The sequence below is a fragment of the Oncorhynchus tshawytscha genome, linkage group LG07 (assembly GCF_018296145.1).
Source record: "Oncorhynchus tshawytscha isolate Ot180627B linkage group LG07, Otsh_v2.0, whole genome shotgun sequence".
Taxonomy (NCBI): domain Eukaryota; kingdom Metazoa; phylum Chordata; class Actinopteri; order Salmoniformes; family Salmonidae; genus Oncorhynchus; species Oncorhynchus tshawytscha.
In genome coordinates, this window is record NC_056435.1 from 17,676,256 (window position 1) to 17,694,777 (window position 18,522).

Here is an 18,522-nt window from a genome sequence, read left to right on the forward strand (position 1 = left end):
AACTTTGGGAGGAGGCTTCTAATGTTAACATGCATGAAACCAAGGCTATTACGGTTACAGAAGTCATCAAAAGAGAGCACCTGGGGAATAGGAGTGGGGCTAGGCACTGCAGTGCCTGGATTCACCTCTACATCACCAGAGGAAAAGAGGAGGAGTAGGATAAGGGTACGGCTAAAAGCAATGAGAATTGGTTGTCTCGAACGTCTGGAACAGAGAGTAAAATGAGGCTTCTGGGGGCGATAAAATAGATTCAAGGTATAATTTACAGACAAAGGTATGGTAGGATGTAAATACATTGGAAGTAAACCTAGGGATTGAGTGATGATGAGAGAGATATTGTCTCTAGAAACATCATTGAAACCAGGAGATGTCATCACATGTGTGGGTGGTGGAACTAATAGGTTGGATAAGGTATAGTGAGCAGGACTAGAGGATCTACAATGAAATAAGCCAATAAACCTTAACCAGAACAGCAATGGACAAGGCATATTGACATTAAGGAGAGGCATGCTTAGTCGAGTGATCAAAAGGGTCCAGTGAGTAGTGAGGTTGGTTGGGGTCACGGTCACAGGGGTCATGAAGGGCCTCCCCAGTATAGTACTGTTTTATACCAATGATCATTTGGCTTTCTGATTTTGAATTGTAAGACTCCTTGAAGTATCAACCCAAAAAATTAACAAGTTAATTTATGTCAAATTATTAGCCCATACTGCTATAACCCATAGTAACACATTGGATAACATTCACAACATGGAACAACAGTAACCATAGTAACACATTGGATAACATTTACAACATGGAACAAAAGTAATCATAGTAACATTGTTTCCCCCAAAACATCTAAAGGAAGTTTGTTCTGAAGTGTCTGGTTTCCTAATTAGCAGGGAGGAGTTTCTACAACAATATATACTACATCCATAACTAGTGGTTTCCTCATCTCCAGATATACTGCATCCATAACTAGTGTTTTCCTCATTACCAGATAAACTACATCCATAACTAGTGGTTTCCTCATTACCAGATATACTACATCCATAACTAGCGGTTTCCTCATTAGCAGGGAGGAGTTTCTACAACAAGATATACTACATCCATAACTAGTGGTTTCCTCATTACCAGGTATACTACATCCATAACTTATGTGCTTACCTCTTTCCCTTTCTGTCTTTAACACCTCTCTCGCCACCTCCTCTTTCTTTATAATGCACAACAGATGTGCATTGAAGTACAGATTGAACTTGTATTCATAACACTTGGATAATGAGCTTTTCAATAAAGCGTTTCACATTCTCTACTGGTTGAAATGAAATGTAATGTGATGAAATACTCCACCTATCCTGTGTTTATCAGATCAATGCAGATGAAGGGCATTAGATATTGAGATGAACTGGTGTTAGAGTATTTACATGATGCATAGGAAGTGTAGTGTACTGTTTTTTAATATTATATTTCTGTATATATGAATTAACTTGTTAAATCCTGTTTCTATTCTATTAGTTACAATGTGTAACCATTGATGCCCCAGGACCAAGATTGGTAAACACTGTTGAAGTGTATAATTGTAATACATACATGCAGACACAGCGTCATTCAAAGACTGGAATTTGATGCTCCTGGTATTGGAAATGACTGAAAAATAATCGCAAAGTCATGCATACCTAAACTGCACCTTTATTTGCCAAGGTAGAGTACATGACCAGTGAATATATTAAATGTACAGGCTACAATGTGGGGATCTCATGCATGGTAATAACTACATGTATATACGACTTGCATCCTTGGCACAACGTGATATTATATTCTTCTCAATCCATAGGCTTCATTAATGTCATTCAGGCTGTTTTGAAGTTGATACAACTGGCTATGATAGCTGAGGTTCTGAACTAATATGTATACCAAACATTTGGGTCCATACACAGATCGGTTAGATAGCTAGCTACACATCCATAGGCATACAGGGATTTCAATCATCCACTGCACTATAAGCAAGAACATAGCTAGCTACGTGATTTCATCTATCTGCATGGCAAATATCAGCAAGGCAAGCTTACACAATTGTACATTCAATTTGCAGTAAATTCTTCAGCTAGCTAGATTCTATACATCCACTGTTTCACAAAACGACAGCCTGGTTTGCTGGTTGTTTCAGGAGTCCCTAAAACAACCAGAATTACAATGTCATACTCATGTCACACCACCCATAAATCTAGCAGCTAGCTGGCTAAATCACGATTTTCGTAAATTAACTATGATAAAAAATAAAAAATTTAAAAAAGCATAATCGTTTGTCTCTACATGAACTAACATTCCTGTCAACTGTACATGTTTTTTGCATGATTAGTTATGACGTTATAATCCCTTACATTTGCTTCCATCCGAGTATTTCTGTAATCTTTGATCCAGTTCAGTTCTGGCTCGGGGTACCCCTCTCTCTTAGTATTTCAGTCTGCCATCTTTGATCCAGGTCAGTTCTGTGTAGGGGTACCCCTCTCTCCTAGTATTTCTGTCCGAAATCTTTGCTGAAGAAAGTCTAACAGTCACTTGTGCAGCAGCAGCCTCACCCGGTCCTAGTGCAGAACGATTACGATGCGATGGAGAGGTTGACGAAAACAATCAACCACAGACAAAATATATTGACTGATTTATTTAGGGGGGGGGCGCTAATGAATATTTTAGTTCTAGCGACGTCCCTGATTCCTACCCTTTAACTTTTTGTCTGAAAATAAAATATACATTTTACTCAACTGTGCTACCCACTCCAGTCAGCAGATGGCGGTATGAGACTTTAAGGCAATGCTGCTGGTGTGACGTATAATCTAGTGGACTGAACGCTTCTTTCAACAGCAGCAGCAGCAGTTAGTCAGCCACCTCGGTAGCTTGCTAGACAACACAGCTGAACCAATAAAGCTCTTTAGACGCTTTAGTGTATATTAGTCACTGTGTTTTAAAACCACTTCTGTCGTCTAGTTAGTTATCCGATTTAAGTTCATATTTACGGTGTTGTTGTTATTATTCAGCTAGTAGACTAGTTAAGTTAGCATAGCTAGCTAACATCTCCGAGCATGAGTTCACTAAACTACTCTCCTCCTGCTGAAGAAGATGAGATCTGCTGTACGGAGAAAGAAGCTCTGGTGAAAGAGGAGGAGGAAGAGGAGGCTGTTACATTACAAAGACAAGTAGAGGGTGAGGCTGTTACAGTGAAAGAAGAAGATAAAGACGTTTCAGTGAAAGAAGAGGAAGATGCGTTCAGAGTGAAAGAGGAGGAGAGGGAGGAAGGAAAAGAGGAGGATGGGGAGATGACTGTCACATCGAAAAAGGAGGAGGAGGAAACCGAATATCTGGGCCCGGTTTCCCAAACGCATCTTAAGGCATCCAATGGTTCTAACGGTGAACTTAGCAATAAGATGGTTTTGAGAAACCGTTCCCTGATTAACACTAGTAAGTACTGTCTTAAATACAGAGGCACAAACTCTGCAGTTGTTGAACTGATGTGTGGTGTTAAAGGGGAAATCTGTAATTACAACATCCATATTTTGACTTTTACATTTTTTATTTATAGCCATTGATTCTTGAAGAATATAACACATGCCTCATGAGCTTAGTTCAACTGTTGTACCCCATCAAAACCCCAAATAAGCTTTTTTTAATCCAATGTTTAGAAACAATGTAAACCAGCACTGTATAGCCTCAACATGGTTAAAAATATAATGTTGATATCATGGATGGTCAATCCTTGCATCCATAGGTCTGTCTATGAATTTGAGAGTAGTTACATTTCTCCAGCCCCATCATCATCTTATTACCAAAACAGTGGTGGAATTACAGCTTTGTTATTGTTTAAACTGCAGATTGGTTGATGGTGCTTTTTTAAAGGGACAACCTGGGATTTAAACAGAACAAAATGGCTGCCCAGAGACTTGGTTTGGTAAACAGCTGAAGGATGGGGGCTGGAGAAATGTAACCACTCTCAAATTCATAGAGAAAGCTATTGTAGCCACCGTAACCCAACACCTAGCGACCTCGTCAAGAAGTTCAGACATCTTGGCGTAACAGTTAAGGGTTAGGGTTAGTTGACTTGACAGTCGCTGGACCCAGGTTTGAGTTCAGCTCAGGGCTACCCCCTGAATTCACTACACTATGAATACAAGGACTGGCCATCCATGATGTCATAATGATGGTTTAACCAGGTTTGTAGGCTATATAGTATATTCTAGAATTCATCCATGATGTCATAATGATAGGTTAACCAGATTACTAGGCAAAATAGTATATTCTAGAATTCAACCACGATGTCATAATGAGAGTTTAACCAGGTTTCTAGGCAAAATAGTATATTCTAGAATTAATCCATGATGTCATAATGAGAGTTTAACCAGGTTTCTGGGATATATAGTATATTCTAGAATTGCCAGTGTAGAGTTCCTGTGGGGTTCAAATTGTTAGAGCTGTTTATAAGTCATTGTATAATATTCAGCCAATTTTATTCATACCATTACAATTTAACCAGGGTCTGTAGTGACACCTCAAGCACTATATCCTATCCAAGCCACATGGGAGGCCAACATTGACTACCGTTGGCTGGCATGCATAACTTCCAGTGAATGAAGCTTACTGTGTTCCCCCAGCATTAGGGCAACCCCATTCCTATTTTAAATTCCTGGAGTTTATTTGACATTTTCCAGTACCTTTAGAATTGTCCAGTATCTATACTGTTTTCTTAGAAGTATGTAGCAGAATCAATATAGTTAACCATTAGACATATGTGATTGTGCAAAGCTAGATCAACACACCTGGTCATTCTGGGTCTTGTGAAAGCCTTTGGACAGGAACATTGGTTAATCATTTGTAAGCACCATAGGTCTGGACTTGTGAAGGCCATTGGACAGGAACATTAGTTAATCAGTTATAGGCACCTGCAATAGGAGTGTGCATGTCTGTTTATTTTTGTGTCATTGCAATGGTCACGCCACTAATAGAATCTATGCCCTAATGTCTGAGCCAATCAGAGAATGGAAACTAAGCAGAAAGATAAGGGTGGCCAAGGCTAAAGGGTATTAATCATTTACATAAAGGGGAGTGACTATGTTATGCTGTGGGACAGTTTTTTGTATTCTGAAATGCTCTCTAACTATGTCACATTTAGTGTCTCCTTATGTTGCGCTGGGAAAACAGTTTACATGGGCACAGACATCCTAAATAATTTCAGAGTTTGCTAAATCCAATGGTTCTAACCGAGAGTCACTTTAACACCCAAATCGATACTGTCATTATCGCGGTTCTTCAATAATTACACATAATACTTACTACTGTAGCTGTTTAGTTACAGTTACATATTCAACTATCATCAGCTGATCCAGGAAATCATTTTCTGAATGACAGTCAAATGACAAACATCGCGACATGCAACAACAACCAAAGTGCTTCTTCATTCATTACTCTGGTAAAGACAGTTATGCCGTGCTCCACGTTGGATCCAACATCCCTAACAAATTGATGTTTATAATGTGTTATTGTGTGCTTGATTTACAGTAGGGTCTTGTTAGTCTGTTTGCACACAGAGATACTTAGCTCATAATGTGTAGAGAACTGTTCCTTGATGGATAGGCTATTGTACAATACACAGAGCTATGTTCCTTTATTCAGGGCATTTAGAATGACAACACATTACAGAGTAGCCTAGTCTGGTGATCAGGTTATGTCATGACAAAGACATTTTAGTTTCCATGTTTCACCTGAAATATTGAATGATAGGTCTATGTTGTTGTAAGGTGAAATTATGGCTCCTACTGTTGGTTTATGTTATTGTTAGGTGAAGTGGGTCGGCAGGTAGTGGTTAGAGCGTTGGGCCAGTAACCGAAAGTTTATAAGATTGAATCCCTGAGCTGACAAGGTAAAAATCTGTCGTTCTTCCCCTGAGCAAGGCAGTTAACCCACTGTTCCTAGGCCATCATTGTAAATAAGAATTTGTTCTTATTATGGATATACTACATCCATAACTAGTGGTTTCCTCATTACCAGATACACTACATCCATAACTAGCGGTTTCCTCATTAGCAGGGAGGAGTTTCTGCAACCAGATACACTACATCCATAATGTCGTGACGTTGTATCAGTTAATGTGAAGACTGCTGCTCATCGAATGATTAACGGTTTATAAATGCGTGATTAAATTAGTCGGGCAAATATTAACTCATTAACCTGGGGCACCATGGGAAAATTAGTTTTATTGAGTTTCTATTCCCAAAATTAACTCAAAGAATTTCAGAATGTCGATTTTACTGTCGCTAATTAATCAATTTCCTCTACGGTCTCATTCTGAACGTCGCATAATCCGTCAATCTGCACAAACCCGAGTCCCACCAATGAGTCCGTACCACACCAATTTTAGTTGATTATTTATTTACTAGCAAGCCAAAATGATAATATAAGATACACATACACAAAACACAGTCTATGCTATTGATTAGAACTTAGTACAATGGGTCAACACACGATGAAGCGTGCTACCCAAAATGGGGATTTAAAAGAGAGAGTAAAAGAGAAAGTACACGAAAGAAATATACATTTGGGTGCATTTGTCAGCTATGCTTATTTGAACCCTAACTTTGCCCCGAACTGCCGCTCTTATGGGTCGGAATATAATGTTGTAATTACGTGTTGAAGGTCTCCGATGGGGGGTCTCCACGTGGACCTGGTTCCTCGGATGTTTCACTTCTCTGGTGTAACTCTCTGGTTGTCCTCATGATGTCAGTGTCCTTGTCGTCATGGTCTGAAAGCAGTGTAGATACACGATTCAATGGAGAGTGGTGACCGGGTGGTCCTGCTTGAATTCACCCTCTTAGATGCAGCTACTCATCTGTAGCATGGATTTGGTAGAAGGTTCCTTTGTCTTCAACCTCGTGTTGCGTTTTGGGGTCGTTGACTACTCAGACCTTGGCTGCAGCTTGGGTCACTTAGTTTAGTATGTTAATTCTTAACTCACATGTCTTATACCCTCGGGTCAGAAGTGGGCGTTTACGCCTTTTACCTAGTTACGAATCCATTTTACATTTCATCTTTACCAAAACATTCTCTTTGATTTGGACATTTTCCACCCAATGTACAATGTATAAACATCAAGCATATACCAGGACAACTCTTAAAGTGACACTGTTTTCGTTATAACGCCGTCCTTGAACTTTTAATAACAAAACAAAAATGACATTAATTTTCATATTCCATCTTTCGTCATAACCACCATTGTGGCTGACGAAACTCATTGTCCCAAAGTCCATTTATTGCATGTTTAATGTTGAGGCCGGTTCTTCATAGTGAGAGGACAAAGTAATTTTGTCTGCTGCCTTAGATTTACAATGGGCGTGAAGTGTCATAACCCCCCCACCCCATCTTCATACCCCTTAATCTCTTCTCCTCTGGTGGGGAGTTCTCTCTGTCGGATTGTGGTCTCCGGTAACCTGACCCGATCAGGACAGTCATGACAATAACTAGTGGTTTCCTCATTAGCAGGGAGGAGTTTCTGCAACCAGATACACTACATCCATAACTAGTGGTTTCCTCATTAGCAGGGAGGGGATTCTGCAACCAAATTGTGTGTGCTTTGCCCTCGTGCCGCAATTTTAGCAAACGCAGAAAGTGGCCTATATTGGAGACCAAAAGTCATCTGGCACATTGCTTAGGGTTTCAACAACTTTAATAACTTATTTCTAGCCACCAATCATTGATGTTACTACTGATGTGAAAACAAAACGAAATGTGACTTGTTGCTCATTTTAAGACAATTGTCAAATTATTTTAACATTCATTAGATATCAATTGTTGTACAACATCATGGCTACGCTGTTGGCATCACCTTTTACAGTGGATTCCGCTGTTGTTGGCCTTTAACCATCTGTCTGACTTTGTTGTTCACACAGGAGAGAGACGGGATGCTGAGAAGGCAGAGAAGAGTCTCTCCAGATCAGAACACCTCAAGAAACACCAGCAGAGATCTACAGGGAAGAGAACTCACTGCTGCTCTGACTGTGGGAAGAGATTCACCTCCTCATCCGGCATTCAAATTCATCAGAGAATCCACACAGGAGAGAAACCTCATGGCTGTGATCAATGTGGGAAGAGTTTTGTTCAATATGGACATCTGAAGATACACCAGAGAACACACACAGGAGAGAAACCTTATAGCTGTACTCAATGTGGGATAAGTTTTAGTCATTCAACCAGTCTGATATCACACCAGAGATCACACACAGGAGAGAAACCGTATACCTGTGATGAATGTGGGAAGATTTTTACTACTTCTAGAAATCTGACTCTACACCAGAGAACACACACAGGAGAGAAACCATATAGCTGTGATCAATGTGGGAAGAGTTTTGCTCAGCTAAGCAGCCTGATATCACACCAGAAAACACACACAGGAGAGAAACCGTACAGCTGTGATGAATGTGGGAAGAGTTTTACTAGATCTAGCAATCTTACTCGACACCAGAGAACACACACAGGAGAGAAATCATATAGCTGTGATCAATGTGGGAAGAGATTTGTTTTATCTGGCCTTCTGACTGTACACCAGAGAATACACACAGGAGAAAACCTATATAGCTGTGATGAATGTGGGAAGAGTTTTACTCAGCTAAGCAGCCTGATATCACACCAGAGAACACACACAGGAGAGAAACCTTATAGCTGTGATGAATGTGGGAAGATATTTACTAGGTCTAGCAATCTGATTCTACACAAGAGAATACATACAGGAGAGAAACCTTTCATCTGTACTCAATGTGGGAATAGTTTTACTCAGCTAAGCAACCTGATATCACACCAGAGAACACACACAGGAGAGAAACCCTATATCTGTGATCAATGTGGGAAGAGTTTTGTTCAATCGAGCCATCTGAAGATACACCAGAGAACACACACAGGAGAGAAACCTTTTAGCTGTACCCAATGTGGGAAGAGTTTTGTTCAATCTGGTGATCTGACAGTACACCAGAGAACACACACAGGAGATAAGTATTTTTGCTGTGATCAATGTGGAAAGAGTTTTGTTACATCTAGCCTTCTGACAGTACACCAGAGAACACACACAGGAGAGAAACCATATAGCTGTAATCAATGTGGAAAGAGTTTTGTTTCATCTACGGGTCTGACAGTACACCAGAGAACACACACAGGAGAGAAACCTTATGGCTGTAATCAATGTGTGAAGAGTTTTGCTACATCTGGGCAGCTGACTATACACCAGAGAACACACACAGAATATAAATCTTATAGCTCTAATTGATGTGGGAAGAGATACTCTGATAAAAGTTACGTGATCAAACATCAGAAAATACATGGAGTTGTTACATGATATCAATGAAATCATGTCACAATGTAGGATGTTTTAACATTGTAGTAGGAGTATTTTAATGATGTCGCAATGTAGAAGCCTAAATGTTTGCCCCCTGTTCTATTGATTTCAACTTGTAGCTGACTGTATTCTGCAGGTTGTCCTCTAACCAGTGAGGTAAGAGATATCTCCCATTTCCATGTGTTTTTTTAGTTGTGTTAGTTTCAACAGCACATACAACCCCCCAATCAATATCAGTGATTTATTGCTACTTGTCAAAACAACAGCGTTTTTGGTGCTTGTTTAAAAAATACAAGTAATATGATTATTGTGGCAGATGTTTGTGTATATAGCACATTTTATGTTTAGGTTTTCAATTTATCCCAAACTGTTTCTGCATATTGGTTATTGATTTGGACACGTTAAAACTGTGTTTTGACATCGGGCTATCCCACCTAGCAAAATGTAATTGAAAAGATGTTGAAAAGAAGACTTACGCCCGATGTCCAATACATACGTTCGGTTGACAGTGAAAGTTGAAAATATGTATTTTCGGGTAGTTTTTTCAGTGACTTTAAAATAACTTAATTTCATCTTACTTGCAGGTAGCCTAGTGGTTAGAGCGTTGGGCCATCATTGTAAGCCAGAATGAGTTATTAACTGACTTATTTACATTGACGGCCTACCAGGGAACAGTGGGTTAACTGCCTTGTTCAGGTGCAGAACGACAGATTTTTACCTTGTCAGCTCGCTTGTTAAAATAAGTAAACAAATACACATGGACGCAGTATAATAAATTGGTCTATAATCAATTTTATTAACAATCTTACATCACTCCAGTATTTCTTGACAACATTCAAGTGCTAATTGTCTTTATTCCACTACTGAAGAAGCATGACTCAAATCACCTCATATTTCAAACATCCAGCCTGACAAAAGATACATGTTTAATTATTCCATGCCTCACCATTAAGTTCATTATTGCCAATACATATTAACAAAGGGGTGTACATTTGGTTTTGATATGTACAATTATGTAACATTTAGTAATCCTAGTTATTCATGCAACCAACAATATTTTTGGGTACAATTATATTGACATTGTTACCCTGTTTTTATATCCAACAACATGCCTATCGAGTGAACCCTGAGAAGAGAGAGAAGCTCCACAGTGAGGTGGAAAGTTTCTACGGATATCGCAGGAGTTTCCTCTTGAAATCAGACATGTCTGTGGTAAGGACAACTTGGTTGCTGTTTATCTCAAGGGTTGGCAGTCAAAAATATTTGTGTTTTGCGTTTAGCCAGTGCGTTACCATGGATCACAATTTATTTTGACTGCATGCTTTTCCATATTGGAGACGAGTTTTGTTTGGGCTCGTTCAAGGGGACGCGAGTTCTAGAAGCTAGTGAGTTTTTGGAACATGAGACTTTTAGAAAGAAAAAGGAGAAAAAAATAATATGATTGTATATTATTATTTAGAAATGTGTTTTTAATTGTTGACGGTCAGTAGACACCATGTTTATATTGTAGAAGGTGAAACATTGTAGATGATTATGTGAAATGGAAGTTGTGGGAATACTCTACAACTTCCGACTATGAAAAGCCAACTGACATTTACTCCTGAGGTGCTGACCTGTTGCACCCTCGACAACCACTGTGATTATTATTATTTGACCCTGCTGGTCATCTATGAACATCTTGGTCATTTTCTGTTATAATCTCAACCCTGCACGGCCAGAAGAGGACTGTCCATCCCTCAGAGCCTGGTTCCTCTCTAGGTTTCTTCCTAGGTTCTGGTCTTTCTAGGAAGTTTGTCCTAGCCTCTGTGCTTCTACACCTGCATTACTTGCTGTTTGGGGTTTTAGATTGGGTTTCTGTACAGCACTCTGTGACATCAGCTGATGTAAGAAGGGCTATATAAATACATTTGATTGATTGATTGATTAATTGTACAACTGACTGCATTCAACTGAAATATGTCTTGGGTGCACATATTGGTGTCACCTCGTTAGTCAGTATGTGTTACACCTGTGCTGGCTTGTCCATCTCCTTAGTGGGAAGATGTTTCACCTGAGCTGGTCCAGGTTCTATTTAAGTGTGTCTGGCCCAGTGCTCTAGTTGTCTTGATAGATGTGGAGAGTCAACACCTTTAGTCGATCCACCTTTTTGGTAAAGATGTTTTCATTTTAGGTTGAAGCTTCTTTCTGAAGAGAGCTTTTTTTTTTGAAGAAAAATGAATACAAACAAGCAAACCTGGTCGGTTCCGGGGATTGGTATAGCAAATACCGTAAGATTTTCATGGAGTGAAAAGGAGATGGAACCTTGGGGCAGGGAAACTTTTGGAAGGACTATATTGATGGGATGCCTCAGGATAGAGGTGAAGGAAGTACTCTGCCTTCAAGGCAACCCAAATGAAAAGGGTTTTGATGTGACGTTTCACAAGCAAGAGAAACATGATGATGTATTGAAGATGGCAAAGGAAGCGGAAAGAAAAGGACCCCTATGCCATTATGCGGTGACCAGCCTGGCAAAGAACAACTTCAGGGTGGTCACCGTAAACATGTACAATCCGTACGTGAAGGATGAAGAAGTGAGGGCCTTTCTGGGGAGATACATGGACAATGTCTCCTCAGCGAGGTACCTCAGGGACTCCCTGGGTTTCTGGAACGGGAGGAGAGGGTTCCAGGCGTTACTCAGGGAGTCCCCGAAGAGTGTGGATGGCTACCTCCATCCTCCGGCGATGTTCTCCCTGGGGGCTGACAGGGGAACACTCTACTATGCACGTCAGCCCCGTTCTGCAGGCGTTGTATGGCCTACGGCCATATCCTGGCCTCGTGCAGTGCCAAGAAATGTCGTTTTTGTGGGTCGGAAGAGCACGAGGCCAAGGAGTGTGACGAGCCCAAGGCTTGCCACAGGTGTGGCTCGAAAGTACACCTGTGGCGTGATTGCCCGGCTCGTCACAGGTCATACGCGTCTGCAGCTGGGGGGGGAGTGGGGGATGGGGGAAGGAAAGAAAGGACGCGTGCGGATTGCATGGATGGCACAGGGGAAAAGACGGCGCAGGAAGAAGATGGGAAGAAGGATGAGGTGGGAAGAAAGAGGCGAGGAGAAGAAAATAATGGAACAGAAGGAGAGAAGAAAAGGGGGACGGAAGAAGGTGGAGGAGCTGAGAAGAGGGAGAAGGGGACAGTGGTACGAGAAGGAGTGGAAGAGGGAACGGGGACAGTGACGGAGAAGGAGGGAGGAGTGGAGGTGGGAGGGGAGGGGGTGGGGGGGGGAGATGGGGGAAGGAGTGGGGGACAGCCTGCCAGGCTTCCTCGAGGTCGAAATGAGGGATTTGGTGGAGGAGTTAGTGGGGATGGGACGTTGTGTCTCCCGCTACCTCCTTCACCAAAGAAGAAAGGGATAAAGAGGGGGAGCTTGGCAGGAAGTGAGAGGGAGGGGGTGTGGAGGGGGAGGGGGGCTAAGAGAGTGGCGGGGGAGGGGAGGGTAATTTGTCCTCCCGGTTTGCCTCGGATGACTCCAGTGAGGGGTCGGTGGACTGTTTGCTAGAGGGATCCCAACTCCTGTTTGGGGAGATGGGGTCCCCTACATGCAGCCCCGAGGCAAACAGGGAGGGGGGATGGTGGGGGGGGAGGGAGGACCCAACACACTGCCTGGGTCATGGGTTGGGATGGAGGACGGGGGGCGTCAGGAGAGGAGAGGACGTCCCCGCCGGTGGAGATGGACCAGGGGAGCATCGGGTGAGTCTCCTGGTTTTTCTTTGGTTTTTTTTAAAAAATGTATTTGTTGTAAATAATTAAATGAATAGTTCTGTTTCTTTTTTAGTCTAAATGTTAGGGGTTAAGGGATAATGTTAAAAGGAGGGCGTTTTTTTTTTGTTATTTAGAGGGTGTGGGGTTTGATTTCTGTTTTTTACAGGAGGTTCACCTGAGGGATGGTGGGGATGTGTGTAGATTTAAGAGGGAGTGGGATAAGGGGGAATCTTTTTGGGGCATAGGAGGGGTGCACTCAACAGGAGTAGGGATTTTGTGTGGGCATAGAGAGGTTAAAATAGAGAACACTTTTGTAATAATGCAGGGGAAAGGTTTGGGGATAGATGTTAAGTTTAGAGAAGCTAGATATAGGTTAATTGGGGTGTATGGGCCACAGGTGGCGGCAGACAGGAGGGAGATGGTGGACTGTCTGGCGCCCCTGTGTGTTACAAACAGGCACTTGGTGATAGGAGGAGACTTTAATATAGATTTAGGGGTAGGCGGTGATAGCAGTGCAGGTGCCATCTCTGGGCTAATGGCTTGCCATGGTCTGGTTGATGGTGGCCTGCACACTACTCCGGCAATGGTCGGTCCTACATGGCGCAACTCCAGGGGGGTTGCGCGGAGGCTCGACTACATTTTTGTATCCAGGTCTTTGGGTCAGTTGTCTGGGCGGCTGTTGCCTGTTTTCTTCACGGATCACGACGGGGTGTTCCTGCAGGTGGGGTCGCCAGTCTGCCTCTTCGGTAGGGGGTACTGGAAGTTAGATCAGGATATACTGGAGGAGCAGGCTTTCGTTGACGCATTTTTTTGTTTCTTTCGGAGGCTTGACGGCCTCCGGTCCATATGCGAGGGGGTGTTAGAGTGGTGGGATTTAGTCAAGGGGAGGATAAGGGCTTTTATAATAGGATATTGTAAAAGGAAAAAAAGGGAGGAAAGGAGGGAGGTGGATCGTATCCAAAGGTTAATTGAACTCGAGTACGAGGCAGGCAACCTCGGCGGGTCGATTGACTGGGAGAGATTCTCAGCCCTAAAGGCGCAGCTCAGGGAGCTGCAGGAGCAGAAGGCTCGAGCTTTCCTGGAGCGTGCGCATAGTGGCTTTCTAGAACATAATGAGACTTGTTCCGCTATGTTCTTTAAGTCGGTTAGGGCCAGAAAGAGTAGGAAGGTAATGCAGGGAGTTAGGGAAGAAAATGGTAGTATAGTAAGTAAACCAGAGGAAATGGTCAGGGTGACAACTGATCATTTCCAAGGTTTATTTAAGGAAAGGGAAATAGATGTAGAGCAGGGAAACGTGTTTTTAGAACACTTGTCCCGGCGGTTGCAAGATGACATTAGAGACGTGATGGAAGCCCAGATCTCACTAGAAGAGGTTGAGAGCGCTCTTAGGAGGATGGGAAAAGGGAAGGTGCCTGGGATGGATGGGCTGCCGGCTGAGTTTTACCTCAAGTTTTGGGGTATACTTGGACCAGTGGTTCTCGAAGTCTTGAAGGCCATCCTTGAGACGGGGGTCCCGGGGGGATCAATGGCTGTTGGTGTGCTGTCACTTCTTTATAAGAAGGGGGAAGCAACTGACCTTGGCAACTGGCGGCCATTGACCATGCTGTGCGTAGATTACAAGATTCTTGCAAAGGTTTTAGCAGACCGGTTGCGCACAGCCCTTCCCTACGTCGTCCACGAGGATCAGACGTGCGGGGTAGAGGGCCGCTCTATAAGATGGAACCTACAGTTGATCAGGGATTCCATCGCTTGGGTTGAAGATAGAGGGCTGCCTTTAATGGTAGCAGCGCTAGATCAGGCGAAAGCTTTTGATCGCGTGAATAGATCTTTTCTATTCAGGGTGTTTGGTAGATTAGGATTTGGGGAGAAGTTTATAGGATGGATCCGTACTTTATATGTCGGAGCGGGATGTTGAGTTAGTGTAAATAGTCACTTAGGTGACGTTTTTGACCTCTCGTCTGGGGTCAGGCAGGGATGCCCACTCTCGGCTCTCCTCTTCGTTCTGTACATGGAGCCTCTGGGGGCTGCCATTAGGGCAGACACAGGGGTGGAAGGCTTGTTGATCCCTGGAAGCGGTGGGCTGCGTGTTAAGATGACGCAGTACGCCGACGACACTTCCTTGCTGTTGTGCAAGGACTCGTGCCTGACAAGGTCCCTTGCCATCTTTGGGGATTTCACCCGAGCGTCGGGAGCAGTTCTGAACCATGCAAAGTCTTCCGTCAAGTTTTTCGGAAGATGGCACGGTAGAACGGATGTGCCTGGGGGGTTATCTCTCTGTGAAGGGGCCCTGAGGATTCTCAGGGTTCATTTTGAGACCTCCGGCTCAGCGACGCTAAACTGGAACATGCGTATCGCAGTGGTACAGAGGAAGCTAGCAATGTGGAAGGCTAGGTATTTGTCTTTTATGGGCAAAGTCCTGGTCCTAAAGGTGGATGTGTTGCCGTCTCTTTTGTATTTGGCATACATCTACCCATTGCCGGCTTGTCTGAGGAGGCCTCTAGTGAGGCTTGTGTTTCAGTTTATGTGGAGTGGCAGGTGCGAGTGGGTCGCCAGGGCACGCATGATCTGTCCCATCGGGGAGGGAGGTAGGGGGGTACCACATTTCCCCCTCAAGCTGGACGCCATTTTTGTTTCTTTCTTGTTGACGGAGCTTGCTCGTCCGGTTATACACCCGTCCGGTTACCTCCTGCGGGTGTTCTTCTCGTATAAGGCGAGAAGCGTAATGGTGTGGTCTAACGCGGGTCCTCGGGCGGAACAGCTGCCGTGGCACTTTGGCCATGCGGCCAAGTGGCTGCGTGCGCACCCCGAGGTTGAAGTTGCCCGAGTAGGTTTAGACCAAGGCACCTGTACGAGGAGGTCAGGCAGGCAGGGAGTCCTGCGCCTGTAGCGGGCATCTCGTCAGTGGTCTGGGAGGGAGTGCAGGCGCGGGGCCTGGACAACAGGCTCAAGGACCTGAATTGGTTGGGCCTCCATAAGTGCTTGCCGGTACGTGCCATCTTGTACCGGTATAGTTTGGTGCAATCCCCCACCTGTCCAAGATCCTCTTGTGGCAGGGGGGAGACTGTGCGCCATGCCTTCTGGGACTGTGCCTTTGCCGGACTAGTCTGGGCTAGGGCAAGGGTGATGCTAGGTGTGGTTAGGAGTGATTTTGTTTTGACATGGGCTAGGCTAGAGAGAGGCGTAGGGAGAGCAAAGGGAACGATAGGGACAGGTTTCTGCTCTGGCTTCTCATGAGTCTCTTTAAAAAGGGACTGTGGGAAGCCAGGCAGAATTTAGTCAAGACAGGGAGAGATTGGGGGGTGGAAGGGATAGTGAGAAGGGTGGAAGGTGATTTGAGGGGGAAGATGAAGAGGGAGGAGAGGAAGTGGGGGAAGCATGCGGCACGGGAGAGGTGGAAAGGGGGTTTAGGGCTGGGAGTGTTAGAGTGAGTTTGGTAAGGGGATAGATTAGGGAAGGGGAGATAGGGAAAGGGTTAGGTATGACGGGGAGGGACGATGCTCCCCTGAGGTTTTTTTTTGTTTGATGTTTTTGTAAATAGAATTAATTAAGAATGAATGAGAATTATGATTTTGTAATAGTATGAATGGTATTGATTGTAATAAATAATTTTAACCACCTTTTTGGTTTGCTTCCTGTCTGTAAGTTTAGTGTGTGTTTTTCTTTTTGTTTTCCTCTTCTTGGGCAGGTTTAGTGGGTTGTTACAAGTCAACTTCCAGTAGACACCCCCATAGTGTCTTTCAGAACCCCTCCTAAAACCTGTTTAGTTGTGGTTGTTAGTTCCCTCTTCTATTTAATTGACTTTTCAGGTTTTCTTGTTGGGGAACGTAACAACAAACAATGTATTAAAACAATCTTAGATTTTGGGTTGGATGTTGCGTCCAATTGTTAATATTTTAATCAATGGCATTTCTTTAGAATGCTCATTAGTCTTTCAGTTGTTAATCTTCTGTTTTTTATCCTTTTATGTTGTGTACAGAATATTTCAGTTTATTTTTATTTGTTTTTCTCCTGTGAAGCTATTGTGTTGTATCCATGTCTGAAATGTGCTATATAAATAAAGCTTGATTTGAACATATTGCAAAACCTATGAACTAATAACTGACCAACACATATCTTGGTATGAAAAACAGTATACATTCAGTATATCTCCCAAAATGTCAAAATGGTGCATGATATGGCAGTTTAGTATCACTTTGAGGTGGTCTCCCACAGCTCTGCTTATGTCATGTTCTGTGGCCTTGCTGTTCCATTTCTTGACTGCCCCTGCAACACATTTAGTCATATTATATAAAACACTCAAAGTAATGGATATGGAGCATGGCCTCCGTTACACCTGGCACCTAAATGTGACTTCTGTCATCCGGTCACTCAACTGCATTATGTTCAGATCTACCAGGATGGGCATTTGACATCGTCTGGATGCAGTCAGGCCCCCAAATATGCATCAGCAATGTAAAGATACGGGGTGAATGAGTGGGGGAAAGTACATTTGACACAAATTACCTTCATAATAACAAAGAACAAATGTTTGTGTCTGAGGGGAATTAACTTTCATACAGCCAAAAGGGGTGAGAAATTACACCAATATCAATCAGTGGACAATTTGCACTAATGTAAATACAAATGGATGGAACATACTCCCTTATGCTGACGTGATGAACCACTCAGGGGACATAAATATTTACCATCTAAACCATGTGTGACCTCTCACCTCTCTGGCTGTAGAAGTGTTCTTCCTAACCAGTCCCTCAACAGCTCTCTAACTGAGCTCCACCCTCACTGGGTCTTCAGAGTAGAGGAAGGCTGAGGAGGGATGGAAGGATGAATGGATCAGTCAGTCAATAAAGTGTAGAGATGCTGTCTGACAAAATCACAATTTTAGTAGTTCATTAAAGTAAATAAGGCTTTATGACTGCTGAATACCAACTATCAATCACTTAGATCATGTATTTTTTGATAGAGATTCATCCTTGGGATGTCCCTAGCCCATTGAAGTTGACATTTAAAATGGTTAAGGTAGGGTTTAGGATAGAGATGTCCCAAAGAGCCCAGATAGCATTGACCATTGTGCATTCTTCTGTCTCCTTTACATAGCAGGTGTAAAAGAAACACAGACAAGACAAGTAGGTACGCAATGAATTGTGGTCATTGAGGTTAATTATGTTTTATGAGCTAAACTATGAAGAATATTGACCTGTTGGAAACTACAACTCTACTACATCACATGGTTCAGTCTGGGTCTGATTTATCTCTAGAGAAACAACATCTACCTACTACATCACAGTTCAGTCTGTGTCTGATTTGTCTCTAGACTTGCTCTAGACACACCTTCTGGGCAGACATGCCAAAGGTGCTTTCAGGGAACCGTTGATTTGCTTCAGAGGAACTGTGTCGAGTGATTTCCTGTTGTTTTGACACCTCACTAGAAGACTAGAATA

At 43.0% G+C, this 18,522-nt stretch overlaps 1 pseudogene; it reads left to right on the forward strand.

Annotated features, from left to right (window-relative positions):
• Positions 1-3,281: 3,281 nt before the first annotated feature.
• Positions 3,282-10,152, forward strand: LOC112254079 (annotated as a pseudogene).
• The last annotated feature ends 8,370 nt before the right edge of the window (positions 10,153-18,522 follow it).